The 12,476-nt window shown below is 46.1% G+C and overlaps 1 protein-coding gene across 1 annotated transcript in view; it reads left to right on the plus strand.

Annotated features, from left to right (window-relative positions):
- Window positions 1–12,476, plus strand: part of AR (androgen receptor) — a 521,176-nt gene that overhangs the window by 230,629 nt on the left and 278,071 nt on the right. The gene's annotated exons all lie outside the window — the stretch shown is intronic.

Genomic DNA, 12,476 nt, shown 5'->3' on the forward strand with positions numbered 1-12,476 from the left:
TGATTGAAACATGGACTGCTGTTGCTCAGATCACTGTCTATCATTAAAAAGGCCATGTACAAAAGATGCAGGATAGACACTGTCTTCAGAGGAGTGGATGTGAAATTATTTAACTTTTTAGTGGAACTTTCAGATGCAGCCTGCATGAACTAATTCTTCCATCACTTACAGCTGACACGATGATTAACTTGATCCACACATGCCTCGGAAGTAGTGTTGTTCCTGGCCAGTGGAGACAGCCAATTTGGTTGTCAGGCTGTCCTTCTACTTTCTAAAGACTCCTTAGGACAATATTCACTTGTCTCAGTTTTGCTCACCTGGTTCAAGCCACTGTTGCTTTGGTGTTTTTGGGTCTGAAATATGACCATTGCCCACTTCCTTGGTTTACGTGGTATCTTTCACGCAGTTACCAATGAATTCACAACATTGTGGGGAGGCTTCTTTTTTTTCATCCTCAGCAACAGGACCCATTAGCTCACCTCTGGAAACTGTGAACTGGTTTACTGTAGCCCGAATAGTGTATCAGAAAGGTCTGCGGAACATCGTACATGCCCTAAAGGGTCCTTCCTTCCTCCAAATGAAACTGTGCATCCTTGGGCCCACATGCAGTCTACTTCTAAACGTCCTCCTATGAATTGAACCGATTAACTTCAAAAGACCAAGACTTGGAGGCTCAGCTGTCTCTGTACCGTCAGTGAAACTGTGAAATCCCGTTCCAGTTGGCATTAGGCCTTCTATAAAGATCTTAAAAGCTGGCTGATCTTATTCATCTAACTTGACCATCCTTTACCAAACCGGGAGTTCCTTGTTATGATCTACATGACTAAACTGCGTTCTGTATCGGTCCATAAAAAGGTCTCAGCCAGACTGCAAGACTTGAACACACGGCTTGCCAATATATGGGATCAAGTGAATGCCATACCTCACTACGCAATCTGGACAAAACAGCGCTTAGAGACCCCGGTGGTTATAACGCGCTATATAAGTTAAATAAATAAATAAATAAATGACCATGTGAAAAAGGCCATATTATAACCCTCCATGACTCCACTCTCGGCTCCCAGTAGAGTCCATGATCAAGTGTAAGACTTCTGCATCATGTGTAGGACACACTGGAATTAAGGCCAGGGATCTTTTAAAATCTGGCATCACAATATCTCTCCACCCAGACATTTTCCGATTGGCCCTCTTTCACCTAAGTTTTTGATTGGCCCACACTCACCCAATCATCCAGCAGTGGTACAAATGTCAACAGCATGGCACACGCTGCACACTCTTGACCTTGGCCAGATGCAGGATCAAACAAATGGCCTACCTATAAATCTGAAACTTCTAAAAATGGGACAGCCCGAATAGTCATTCAGTTGAAGGGTTAGCTTTGGGATAGCAATAGAGGAATGTAAAATAGGGACTGAACTTCACTGACTTTGATTAGCTATTCATCTCTTAACCATTTGTTGGTCTGCATATATTGGTACTTGAGGCACTTGCTTTCATACTGAATGTACATTGAACCGTACCATTTGCGCAAGGACCTTGTAACTATTATTCAGCAGCCAAAAGAGTATGTCCATTAGAGGAGAAAGCCATTAAACATACAGATGTTGATCTTCTGTAGACAAAAAGCAGGATTATCATCTCTGGCTAGTGTAGAAGAATTATTAAAGCTCTTTGTGATGTTCATTATAAAAGATAATTTGTTAAGATAACTGCTTAGAGTAAGCAGTCTTTGTGTGCTGGTGGTTGGAGGGCAAGCGCGTCACTGCTCTGGGAGATGCCAGAACGATAAGCCTTACTTTGACATTGAGAACATTTGACACAAGATTGCATGCTGCTGTGGTGATGAAGATGGTCGGTCTCCATGTCCCTTTTCACGCACCTACAGATGATTGCATAAATCTATAATTCTTTTTTCTCTAAACGTGGGTTTTTCACTGTTGACCATCTTGGTGTAATGCAGGGTTGTGGAATTTAATAAAATATCTACTTCTCCATGGGCAGATTAGATTATAAATCTACTTGCCCTGCAATAAAATTCACTTGTCCGTTTAGTGCTATGTAGTGTGGCGACAAGTTATGGCAGCAATTCCATTACATAAGAGCTCTGATAAGCTTGATGAGCTTATTTATGCCAGGGCTCATGCCATAGTAGGGTTTGAATACTAGCAATTCCCTTATTTTGGCACCTTTCTTCAGATCTACATGCTGTGGCTAGAAGCAGCAGTAAGCAATAGATCCTCATGGTTAAAATACCCTTTTGAGTCTGTGCAAACCTACTAACTTGCATGTTTTATAGGTTTTCATCTGCTCGTCTCTAATATTTTACCATACAGTGAAAGGCTGGAAATTTAGTCCTGACAGGGGCAGAAGTAAAACTTTTTTCCAGTTGGGGAAAAACGTGTTTGATGGGGAAAGTAAACTTGTTACCAATTAACAAATTTTCGCATGAGCAGATCTATGCATGCATATTTGCTTGTGCTAAAATTCCGTTCACAAATATTTTCCAGGAGTACACTTTCCTGACCTACTTCTGTAAATTCTTGTGAATTTATGAAAGCCGTAAATCAGCACTAATGCAAGGACATATACAGTGGGTGCATGTTTTGCGACTTTCTTTAAGAATTAGGGCCCTATTATGGCCTGGCGTTAACGAAGAGCTTTTATTTTTTATTAAAATTCTATCTCTCTCTCTGTCTGCCGGCTGGCTTCACTGTGAGTAACAGCATTCTGCTCTTTTACAAGGAGCATAACGGCACGCCAAGTAGTTTTGTTCAGTGCCAGGAACTTCTGTGCCAATTATTGGTTTTGGAGACCAAAATGATTTTTGCTTTTGCCAATGTTTGTTATAATGATGAAGGCCTGTCAGCTCCCACAAAAATAAAGTTGTTTAAAAACCATGACAAAACAAGATGTGCATTGACAAACCAAAAGGCTGACCACTAATATTGTACCTATTGGCTTTCCAAATGCTTGTTTATGTTCATGTTTCCTATTATTTTGTTGTAACTGGTTACACTGATTTTCAGCTATGAATATTCTTTGAAAATACTAGCACCAGAATTGGTGGCAGAGCATTTGGCGTAATAACCGCTAAGCTCTGGAACAGCCTCCCATTGGATTTTAGGTTTATCTCCTCTGAATCTCTGTTCCGGAGCAAATTGAAAACCTGGTTGTTCACTATCCCTTAAGTGTCATTCTTTCTTCAAGCCTGAAGTCTACAGCGCCGGGACACCCCCGTTGCGGGTAGCCGCTCGCTTTACAATCTTCATAATAAATAAATTAAAAAATGATGCTTCACAGAAATCGTACCTAAAATTTCAAAGAAGTTTAGCAAAGCTATTTTTTTTCCTAGTTGAATTTTGTTTATAAACATTTTATTTTGAAAGCAAAGAATAATCGATCTTGCTCTCAAGCTTTTGCATATATCTGCATCTAATCAAAGATCATCCTGGAAGCATTATACGTGACCTCATATTGTTAAAATTTGCAATTGTGTGTACACATTTTTATACTATAACCTCTCTCTGTCAGTGGTGCATTCTAGCCTTGCAACATTTCAGTAAATGCTAACCCTAATAATAAAGACTTTATATTAATTAATCATAAATACAAGATCAAACATCACTAACTTATGGACACAGATATTACCTTAACTGCAGACAGTACTCTTCCCTAAGCCATAAGGTACTGGCAGCCAAAGGGTTTGTGCTACTGGTGGTTGAGCCTACTTGTCCCTAGGACCATTTGAAAATGTGTTGTCCTTGACCCCAAACAATATACCCTATGTGTTTGGAAATAGGAATTCCACACCCCCGTAATGACAATTACACTGTAACTGTAGTTATCAGTGGCGAGCTGCACAGGTAAGAGCGGTGTGGCGGGTGGGGGTTGGAGAAGTCGACTGGCGAGGAGATGAGTAACATAAAATAAATAAATAAAACCACTTACCTTGCGATTGCCTAGTCAGTGATGCGATGAGCGCAAGGTAAGTGGTTTTATTTATTTTTTATTTAATTTGACTCATCCCATCGTTTGTTGACTTACCTGACCCTTTCCCCGCTTACCGCTCTTAACCTGTGCCAGCCGCCACTGGTAACTACTAAGAAAATAGTCAGCCATGTGGCCTTTCTTTGAAGATCTCTTATTCGGTTTGCATTTGATTGTGTGTGCTCTGATATCTTATTGTATTTGAATTTGGCAACTGAAACCTGTAGTAGACGCTACAGCTACACCTGTCGGTATCGGGGTATCAGATGACTGTGACATATATGCAATCATTTTCATATTTTAATTACAATTTGGCTGTTATGAATAATAAAGATGTGCAGAAATCGTTAACCACTATCACCTTTGTAATAGTGAACACATCGGTGCCCGCTTTGATGCAGCGTGTGCATGCCCCCTCAAAACTGATCGAGGAAGACTGTTGAGCATTTAAAACTGTGTGATAGGCTGACCCGAGGCCAATAAGATTCACCTAAATGCAGAAGTCAACGATTGGCCCAAGGGCTGCAGTGAGAATGTCTTAAGTAAGTTGGGAGTTTCAGGTAATCCATTTAGATGTCCTAAACCAATAGCAGTGGGGATCTTATTCAGAGCAGTCTGATTGGTCACGAGGAGGGATTCAGATAGGCCTTTCTCGGGCTAGTTTTGCTTCCTGTCAGGCTTCACTGGGTCACCTGCAAACCCCCCTCGCCGGATTTTACTGCATGTCTCTAACTAAATGTTTCCGACCTTTATTGCCTGATACTAATATATTGCTAATTTGTATGGCTTTCCGTGCTGTGCCTTACTCTGGAGCATAGATGTTCCCGGCAGGTATAAGCCAGCACGCTTGTTTTCAGGAGCAGATATTTATTTTCATGTCGTCGTCTCCTCCGCGATGCCAAATGCTTCCATTACCTGGACAATGAGCAAATACTGTTCACAGATTCGTGGTTTAAACTCTGTTTATTTTCTTATGTAAAAAACAGATTAAAATGCATAGAAAGAGGTAAAGTCTTGCTTTCAAATTGAGTTTGTACAGAAAGAGAGCTAAAGGGCCCGCAGTATTGAAACTCCGCCGCGGCCCGGGCTCAGTCGCATTAGTGTCTCTGAAAGGGGAGGTAATAGGATTTCATTCACGGACGCACACGGGCCATTTCTGCGCCGTGAAGTAAACAGGCCTTGGCGGCACAGGCCATTCTGGGTGAAATACCCCTGGTTGCCGTGGAGACCGGCTCTGCCTGGCCGTGCTTTGCGAAAAGACATCTGTTGGGAGTCCTTGGGTCTGCACAGCAAGGCAGAGATTATTGGGATACTGCAAAATCAACAAAACTAGAACCCGGCCTCTCATTGGATGGTGCAGTTTTGGCTGTGTTTTGGGTGGTCTGTTCGTTTGCCGTCGTGGAGGACGGCGACCCCTTTTTTTTGCTAGTTTTTGCATTTCCTCTTCCATCGAGGACGAGATTCCTCACTTGAGACTAACAATTTAAGACTTTCTTCCTGGAAAGGGCACTTCTCTTAATAATTCCTTCTCTCTGTGTTGACTCGCGGGTGGTTGGAATTTCTTCTGGTCTTTCAGAGAAAAGCACTGCTTAAATATAAAGAGCCTCTTCTTGGTGAGCAGTTTAAAATGATGTTGTTGCTGCCACAAGTTAGGGACAACTTTACTTATAAATGCGCGGCTCTTTAGGCCTGGCTAGAAACAAGCTTCAACAGTCTAGAATACAGAGAAAAAAGTGAGGTAGGGGTCCAACGCCGCCTCCCCGCCCTCAGCCATTGGTTCGCAGTAACTCATTCATCCTGTATGCAGCCGTTTATACGAATGTGCAAAAGTAAGATCAGCCCACTTGGGCACATTTGAACTTTGTAAAACCCTTGGCTGCGGCCAGATTTAGCTGTTGGTTTGCAAGACATGTTGCTTCCAGTACAAAGCAAACACTAGGAAATGATGGACGGAGGAGTGCTGAAACATTTCAGACACTCACCTCCAGTCATAGATCTGGGTTGAATCCATCATCGTTCTTTAGCTCAATTTGCCACCCAGTTCAAACCCAGCTATATGCAAATCAGTCTTGACCTTGCTCCTCGTGGGAACGGTCCAGCCTGAACTGCCAAGCCAGGTCTTCTCTCGACTGGAAACAAGCATCCTGGGACCAGTTTCGTGGTAACACCCCCAACAGCCTGGCTAGCTTGAATCCAGTGGCAAAGTGAGCAATGGACCCATGTCTGGGCATACCTAGCCAACTTAGGGCAAACAAAGAAAACACAAGGAGATGATGGACAGAGCGCTGAAACTTTTAAGACATTCACCCCTGGGTTAAATCCATCATCGTTCTTTTGCTCACTTCGCCACCCCAGCTCAGCACTCCGTCCCTCATCTCCTTGTGATTGCTTTGTTCGCTCTTAGTTGACTGGGTATGCCCACACATGGGTCCCTTGCTCACTTTGTCACTGGATTCAAGCTAGCCTGGCTGATAAGGGGTGTTACCCCGAAACTGGTCCCAGGATGCTTGTTTCCGTTCCAGGGAGGACCTGGCCTGGCAGTTCGGACTGCAGTATTCCCATGAGGCACAGGGTAAAGACAGATTTGCATATGGCTGGGTCCACACAGGGGTGGCGAAGTGAGCTAAAGAAGGATGAGGGATTCAACCAGATCTTCGTCATCATCTCCTTGTCTTTGATTCTAGTACATACATATATACTTAGATGCCGTGCGCCTGCGCCATGAATGCAATGGCGGCCCGGTGCCTATTGGCCGTTGCCGCTGATCGGCCTGCCCTGTGCAGTGCTACTAGAAACTTTCGGACATACTCCTCCTGACCCCAATTGTCCCCTCCTGCCGGACCCAAAAATGCACAATAGGAACGAAACGCTCCTTCGTATGCCTTCCTTGTCCTGGGGGCTAAGCTTGCTGCCACGAGGTCTTGTAATCCGGGGCACCGAGTAGCCATAGTGCTTCGGGAAATGGTGCCGCCGCTAGGTCCGCGGAAGGTAGATAACCCCTGAAAGCCTGCATGTGTGAACGAGAGAGTGCATCAGCCGCCTGGTTCAGTACACCTGGCACATGCTTCGCCCTGAATTGTACGTTCAGTCTCATGCAAAGTAGTACAATTTCCTTCAGTAATCTCAATATCCACTTGCAGCGTGCTGCCTGATCATTTATACATTCAACTACAGTCATATTATCGGACCAAAACACCACGGAGCGATCTCGGAACTCATCCGGCCATGCCTTCAGAGCCACAAAAATGGGGAACAACTCGAGAAACCCAATGTTACCTGTGAGACCGCTGGTGTGCCACCACGTCGGCCATGTTTGCGCCGACCATCGATTACCAAAGATGGCGCCAAATCCCACGCTCCCTGCCGAGTCGGTCCACAAACCCAGCTCGTCCGAGGACGCTGGCGGCTTGTTCCACACCACTCGACCGTTGAAATCCGCCAGAAATGCCAACCATATGCGCATGTCCTGGCGAACCTCTGCAGACAGTCTCGTGCGATGGTGTCCTTCCTTGAGACCAACCGTGGCTTGTGCAATAGAGCGGGAAAAGGGGCAGGCCATTGGTATCACTCTTAGGGCAAAGTTAAGCTGGCCCACTGCTTGTTGTAACTGATGGAGAGTAACTTTCTCTTTGCTAATGCACAGTTCCAGGGAAGCCCTGAACTTCGCTACTTTCCCCACCGGCAAACGGAAACATCCCTCCACAGAATCGAGCTCAATTCCAAGAAACTCGAGTGAAGTAGATGGTCCAACCGTCTTACCTGGTGCCAATGGCACCCCGAACCCCTTCATGAGAGTGCAAAATTCCTGTAACGCCTGCGCACATTGTGTGTCGCCGGCTGCCCCCAAGAACAAAAAATCATCTAGGTAATGCATAACCTGGGTATGGCCAGTGGCTTTGGTGAACGCCCATTGCAGAAAACAACTGCATTTCTCAAAATAAGCACAAGAGATGGAGCAACCCATTGGCATACATCTATCCATGTAGTAACTTCCTTGGAACACAAAGCCTAACAGACGCTGATCCCGTGGGTCTACCGGGAGCAACCGGAACGCTGACTCGATATCTGACTTCGCCATCAGCGCTCCGGGCCCCAGGCGATTCAACATGGCGACGGCATCATCGAAGGATGCGTACCGCACCGAACAAACTCCCGGGTCAATCGCATCGTTCACCGAAAGACCCCTCGGAGCTGATAAGTTATGGATCAGCCTAAATTCCCCCGGGTCCTTCTTGGGAACTACTCCCAACGGGGAACAGATGAAATTAGTTACTGGCGGGTGCCTATATGGGCCAGCACCCCGGCCAAGGGCAACCTCCTTTGCAATCTTCCTCTCAACCACCACTGGATTATGCTGAGCCGACAGTTGGTTTCTACAAAGTGATTCCCCACGAAAATCTCCCGCCGGGATGTGGAAACCATATAAGAAGCCGTTCCTCAACACCCCAGCGGAGACATGATCCGGGTATTCGTTTAGCCAGGGGATCATTGCCATGATATCTACGGGGGTAGGTAGTGGTACACAATGGTCCCCCTCAGACCTGTTTGGCCCCTCCTCTACCCCCCGTATCGCCGTTCTTGGCTCTGCACGAACTCTCGGGGTGTGAAGAATTTCCGCAACCTGCACACTCATGTCTGAACTTACATGTCCCTTGTGGCCTTGTGCACTTGCCCCTGTTAAAATTCCAACAGACCCCTTTCTTACCCCCATTCCCACCATTCCTTGGTTGGTGGTCGCCAGCGGGGCCCGCTCGAAAGGGCGCCGCAGGCTGATGGCGGGAAGGCCCGACCCATTCCTGCCAAGCGAGGACGACTTCGTCGCGCCCGGCAGGAGCTGCTTCTGCCAAGAGATCGAGTCGAGACAATCCCACGTCAGAGATGAATCGTACTCCTTGGCCTTACGAAACTTCATATCGTAACCCATCCATTCATCACCCTCATACATTTCATAAAAATCCATTATTCGTGCCTGATAGCAGGACAATTCGGGCAAAACCTCGGGCTTACGTTCCCCAATAATTGCTGAAAACATCGCAAAGGCCTTGGCCCAATTTGAGATTGTCTCATCAACCCTGAATCCCGCCATTTTTGCTCGCCATACACTCGGGTGCCACAAATCCTTCTGTGTCTTAACATACTCCATCTTGCGATGGTCAGTTAGCAGGGAAAACATATTCACGTACTTATCAGCCCATATCAATTCTTTCGTGGCCAACGGTATATGCTGGACCACTTTCTCCCGTCTTGAGGGCAAAGACCCCTCCCTTGCCATTGGCAATGCTTGCTTACCCGGCTCCATTGCTGTTCCCGCTGTTTTTTCGACACCGGCTGCCAGTCCTTCCGAGGTCACCTGTGGGGGGACAAGAGGGAGATTCGCCTTCGCGGCATCTCGCGACTGCCGCAACTGCTGCATTAGTAACTTGGCCTCTTCGGCCGTGTCTCCCGGTGCCGTAGCACCCCCTGTCTTTCTGCCAAGCCATGCGGCTAACTGGGCGGCTAATTCGGGAGGCATGTCCTCCTCGCTGGTGGGCGTAACAACAACCGGAATCGGTTGACTCGCGTCTGGGATCGGTACCGGGGCCTCGACTGGAATGACCGGGCTTGCCGGGGGTAACTCGGGAACCGGGACCTCCTCCCCTGCCGTCCTATTCCTGACCCTTTTACCCCTCCCCGTTGGGACAACTCCCGGCAATGCCAGGCCTATAACCTTCTTCGGTTTACCCGTATTGTTCATTGCCGCCATCTGCTTCTTCATACTCGCCATATCTTTTATCAGCATGCGAAGCATCTGATCAGTCCCAGACTTCTTTCCCGCCTTCTTGCCAGGCATTGTTTAACGGATATTCGATCCCTGTTGCTCAACACGGTCCTGGACCCTAAGGCTCGAAGTCCTGAAAGAAAAACACAAAAATTACAAGTTCTCAAAATTGCTCCTTGTTCCGTCGAGGGCTCACGTGCAACGAGTGGGTGCAGCTTCCAAGCACAGGAACAAGAGGGTGCTTCTTCGGATTTCTGCTCTCTTTATTCCTCTTCGGGAGGGCGTGTACCCTCCTCCGGTACGCCTACGGGGCGTGGCCAACGGTGTAGGTGTCTAGGACAACCCCTCTTGGGCGGAAAAAGGCGCGCCCCGGCTACGCCGCTTCGGGCATACCAGCCGTGACACGCCCCCCGCCCAAAATGGTTTCCCGGGGGGATCCGGGCCCCCTACCATACGTTCGGGGGGACCGAGTGGTCGCCCCTTTCCATTCCAGGGAGGACCTGGCCTGGCAGTTCGGACTGCAGTATTCCCATGAGGCACAGGGTAAAGACAGATTTGCATATGGCTGGGTCCACACAGGGGTGGCGAAGTGAGCTAAAGAAGGATGAGGGATTCAACCCAGATCTGTGATGGGGGTCAGTGTCTGAAAAGTTTCAGCACTTCATCATCTCCTTGTCTTTGATTCTAGTACATACATATATACCTAGAGTTGCTCATTATTTGATGGCTTTTTAGTCTCGCTTGTATGCTTTTGATTCAATGGCGTATTTTCCTATTCATGTGTTTGTCTCACCCAGGACATTTTGGTCTTGCAGTGTTCTGATTCGATGAGTTATTTTTTTATTTTTTATTTTAAAGGTTTTATATAGCGCTGGCTAGACCCAGAGGTATCAGAGCGCTTTACAGGAGTGCAAGGAGGTACAGTAGTTGATACATTTGGTCAATAACATTGCCATACAAACCAATATAACAGGAAAAGCAGATAAATACAAGTGCAATAAATACAAGAGTACAATGATAAGCTAATGTGGATGGAGCGTGATTAGATTAGGGTGGGTGTGAGGAAGTGAAAAAGAGAGGAAAAGGAGGGAGATACAGAGATTGGGAGATTAGAGGAATAGGGTCATGGGAGATGAGAGGGAGGCCTTGCTAGAGTCTAGATGTCATTTTTGAAGGAAGGGGTAGGGAGGGTGGTATGGGATGGGGAAGTAGTAGCGTGAAGGAGGGGAGAAAGAAGGTGGAAAGAGTAGTTGAAAGTGTTGGAGGGCAAAAGAGGAAAGCCTGATTAGGTGAAGTGCGGGAGACGATGTCAGAGGTAGGTATTATTGACCCCAATATTTGTTGAGGAGGTATAATTTGAGGTCTCTTTTGAAGTTGATGTAGGAAGGGTTACAGCATAGGTCTTTAGGCAGGGAGTTCCAGATGGAATGAGCGTTTCCAGAGAAGGATCAAGCCTGTGTGCTTTTCTTTTTTAGCAGAGGGGGAATAAGTATGAGGGCGTTGGTGCTCCTTGTCGGCCGGGTGAAGCCTGCTTTGTGCAGTTTGTCTGAGAGGTAACATGGAGAGTTTTGGTGAAGTGCTTTATGCATGATACATGCAATCTTGTAGGTGGATCTGTCTTCAATGGAAAGCCATTTGAGTGTTTTAAGCGCGGGGGAGATGTGGTCGAACCATTTGTAGTCAAAGATAAGTCTCGCAGCTAGGTTGAGCCAGATTTGAGAGGTGCAAGATGGACTTTAGGTGTTCTAGCTAGAATAGCGTTACCATAGTCTATTCTAGACAGGACTAGCGATTGGACAACAGTTTTAAAGTCATCGGCCGGGATAAAGGGTTTAATTTTTTTGAGATGTCGGAGAGTGAAGAGCGCTCCTTTGGCTGTGGATTTTGTGTGGGTGGAAAGAGTAAGGTTATAATCAATGGTAATGCCTAGGGACTTAACTGAGTTGGTAGTTGTGAGAGAGCAGTTGAGGGCATTAAGGTCGGATATCCAGTTTTGTATGGGGAGAGTTGTTGTTTTTAGAGGGTTGTTTTTAGGGGTGAAGTGAATTATTTCGTTTTTTTTAGGGTTGAGTTTAAGATGATTGTGGTGGAACCATGATTGGATCTTGGACAGGGTGTCATTGAGGTGAAGGACATCAGAGTGGGATTTAATCTTATAGTAAAGTTGAGTGTTGTCAGCATAGAGTTGCATTCTTCCACTGTTGACTTGATGGCTCTCTTTTTTAATTTAGTATTTAAGCACCCCAGGTAGTCCGTGTGTTTTTTTTCCCCTTTGCTTGATCCTGTACCCCAATGGTGTGCTTTCTTTTTACTCTCTTCCTTCTCGTGCTTCTCTAGTCTGACCCCCAGCCAGCTATCCATTTTCCATTTTTTTTAAATGTAATTATTTTTTTATGAGGGCCTGGCAGCTGGCTTACTAGGCTACCTCCATGTGTTACTAGGCTGCTTGCTTTCTTTATTTGCACTTGTGCGCACTTTAATTTCCTTTCTTTTCCTTTTTAATTTACTGTTCTAACATGATGGCCAGCCGCTATGTTAGAATAGCAAATTAAATATGCCTGCCATGCTTCACTATGCATCTGCACGCATGCATAATACTGATTTTATGCGCCAAGAGGCATGTGAGCAAATATGTCACTGGGCATGCAGGCTTCTCGTTCACAATGCATGTGCATTCTTAAACAGTTATTTTGCAATGGGTTTTGTTTAATAGAAAACCCATTCCAAAATT

The sequence above is a fragment of the Lissotriton vulgaris genome, chromosome 4_1, assembly GCF_964263255.1.
Source record: "Lissotriton vulgaris chromosome 4_1, aLisVul1.2, whole genome shotgun sequence".
Taxonomy (NCBI): domain Eukaryota; kingdom Metazoa; phylum Chordata; class Amphibia; order Caudata; family Salamandridae; genus Lissotriton; species Lissotriton vulgaris.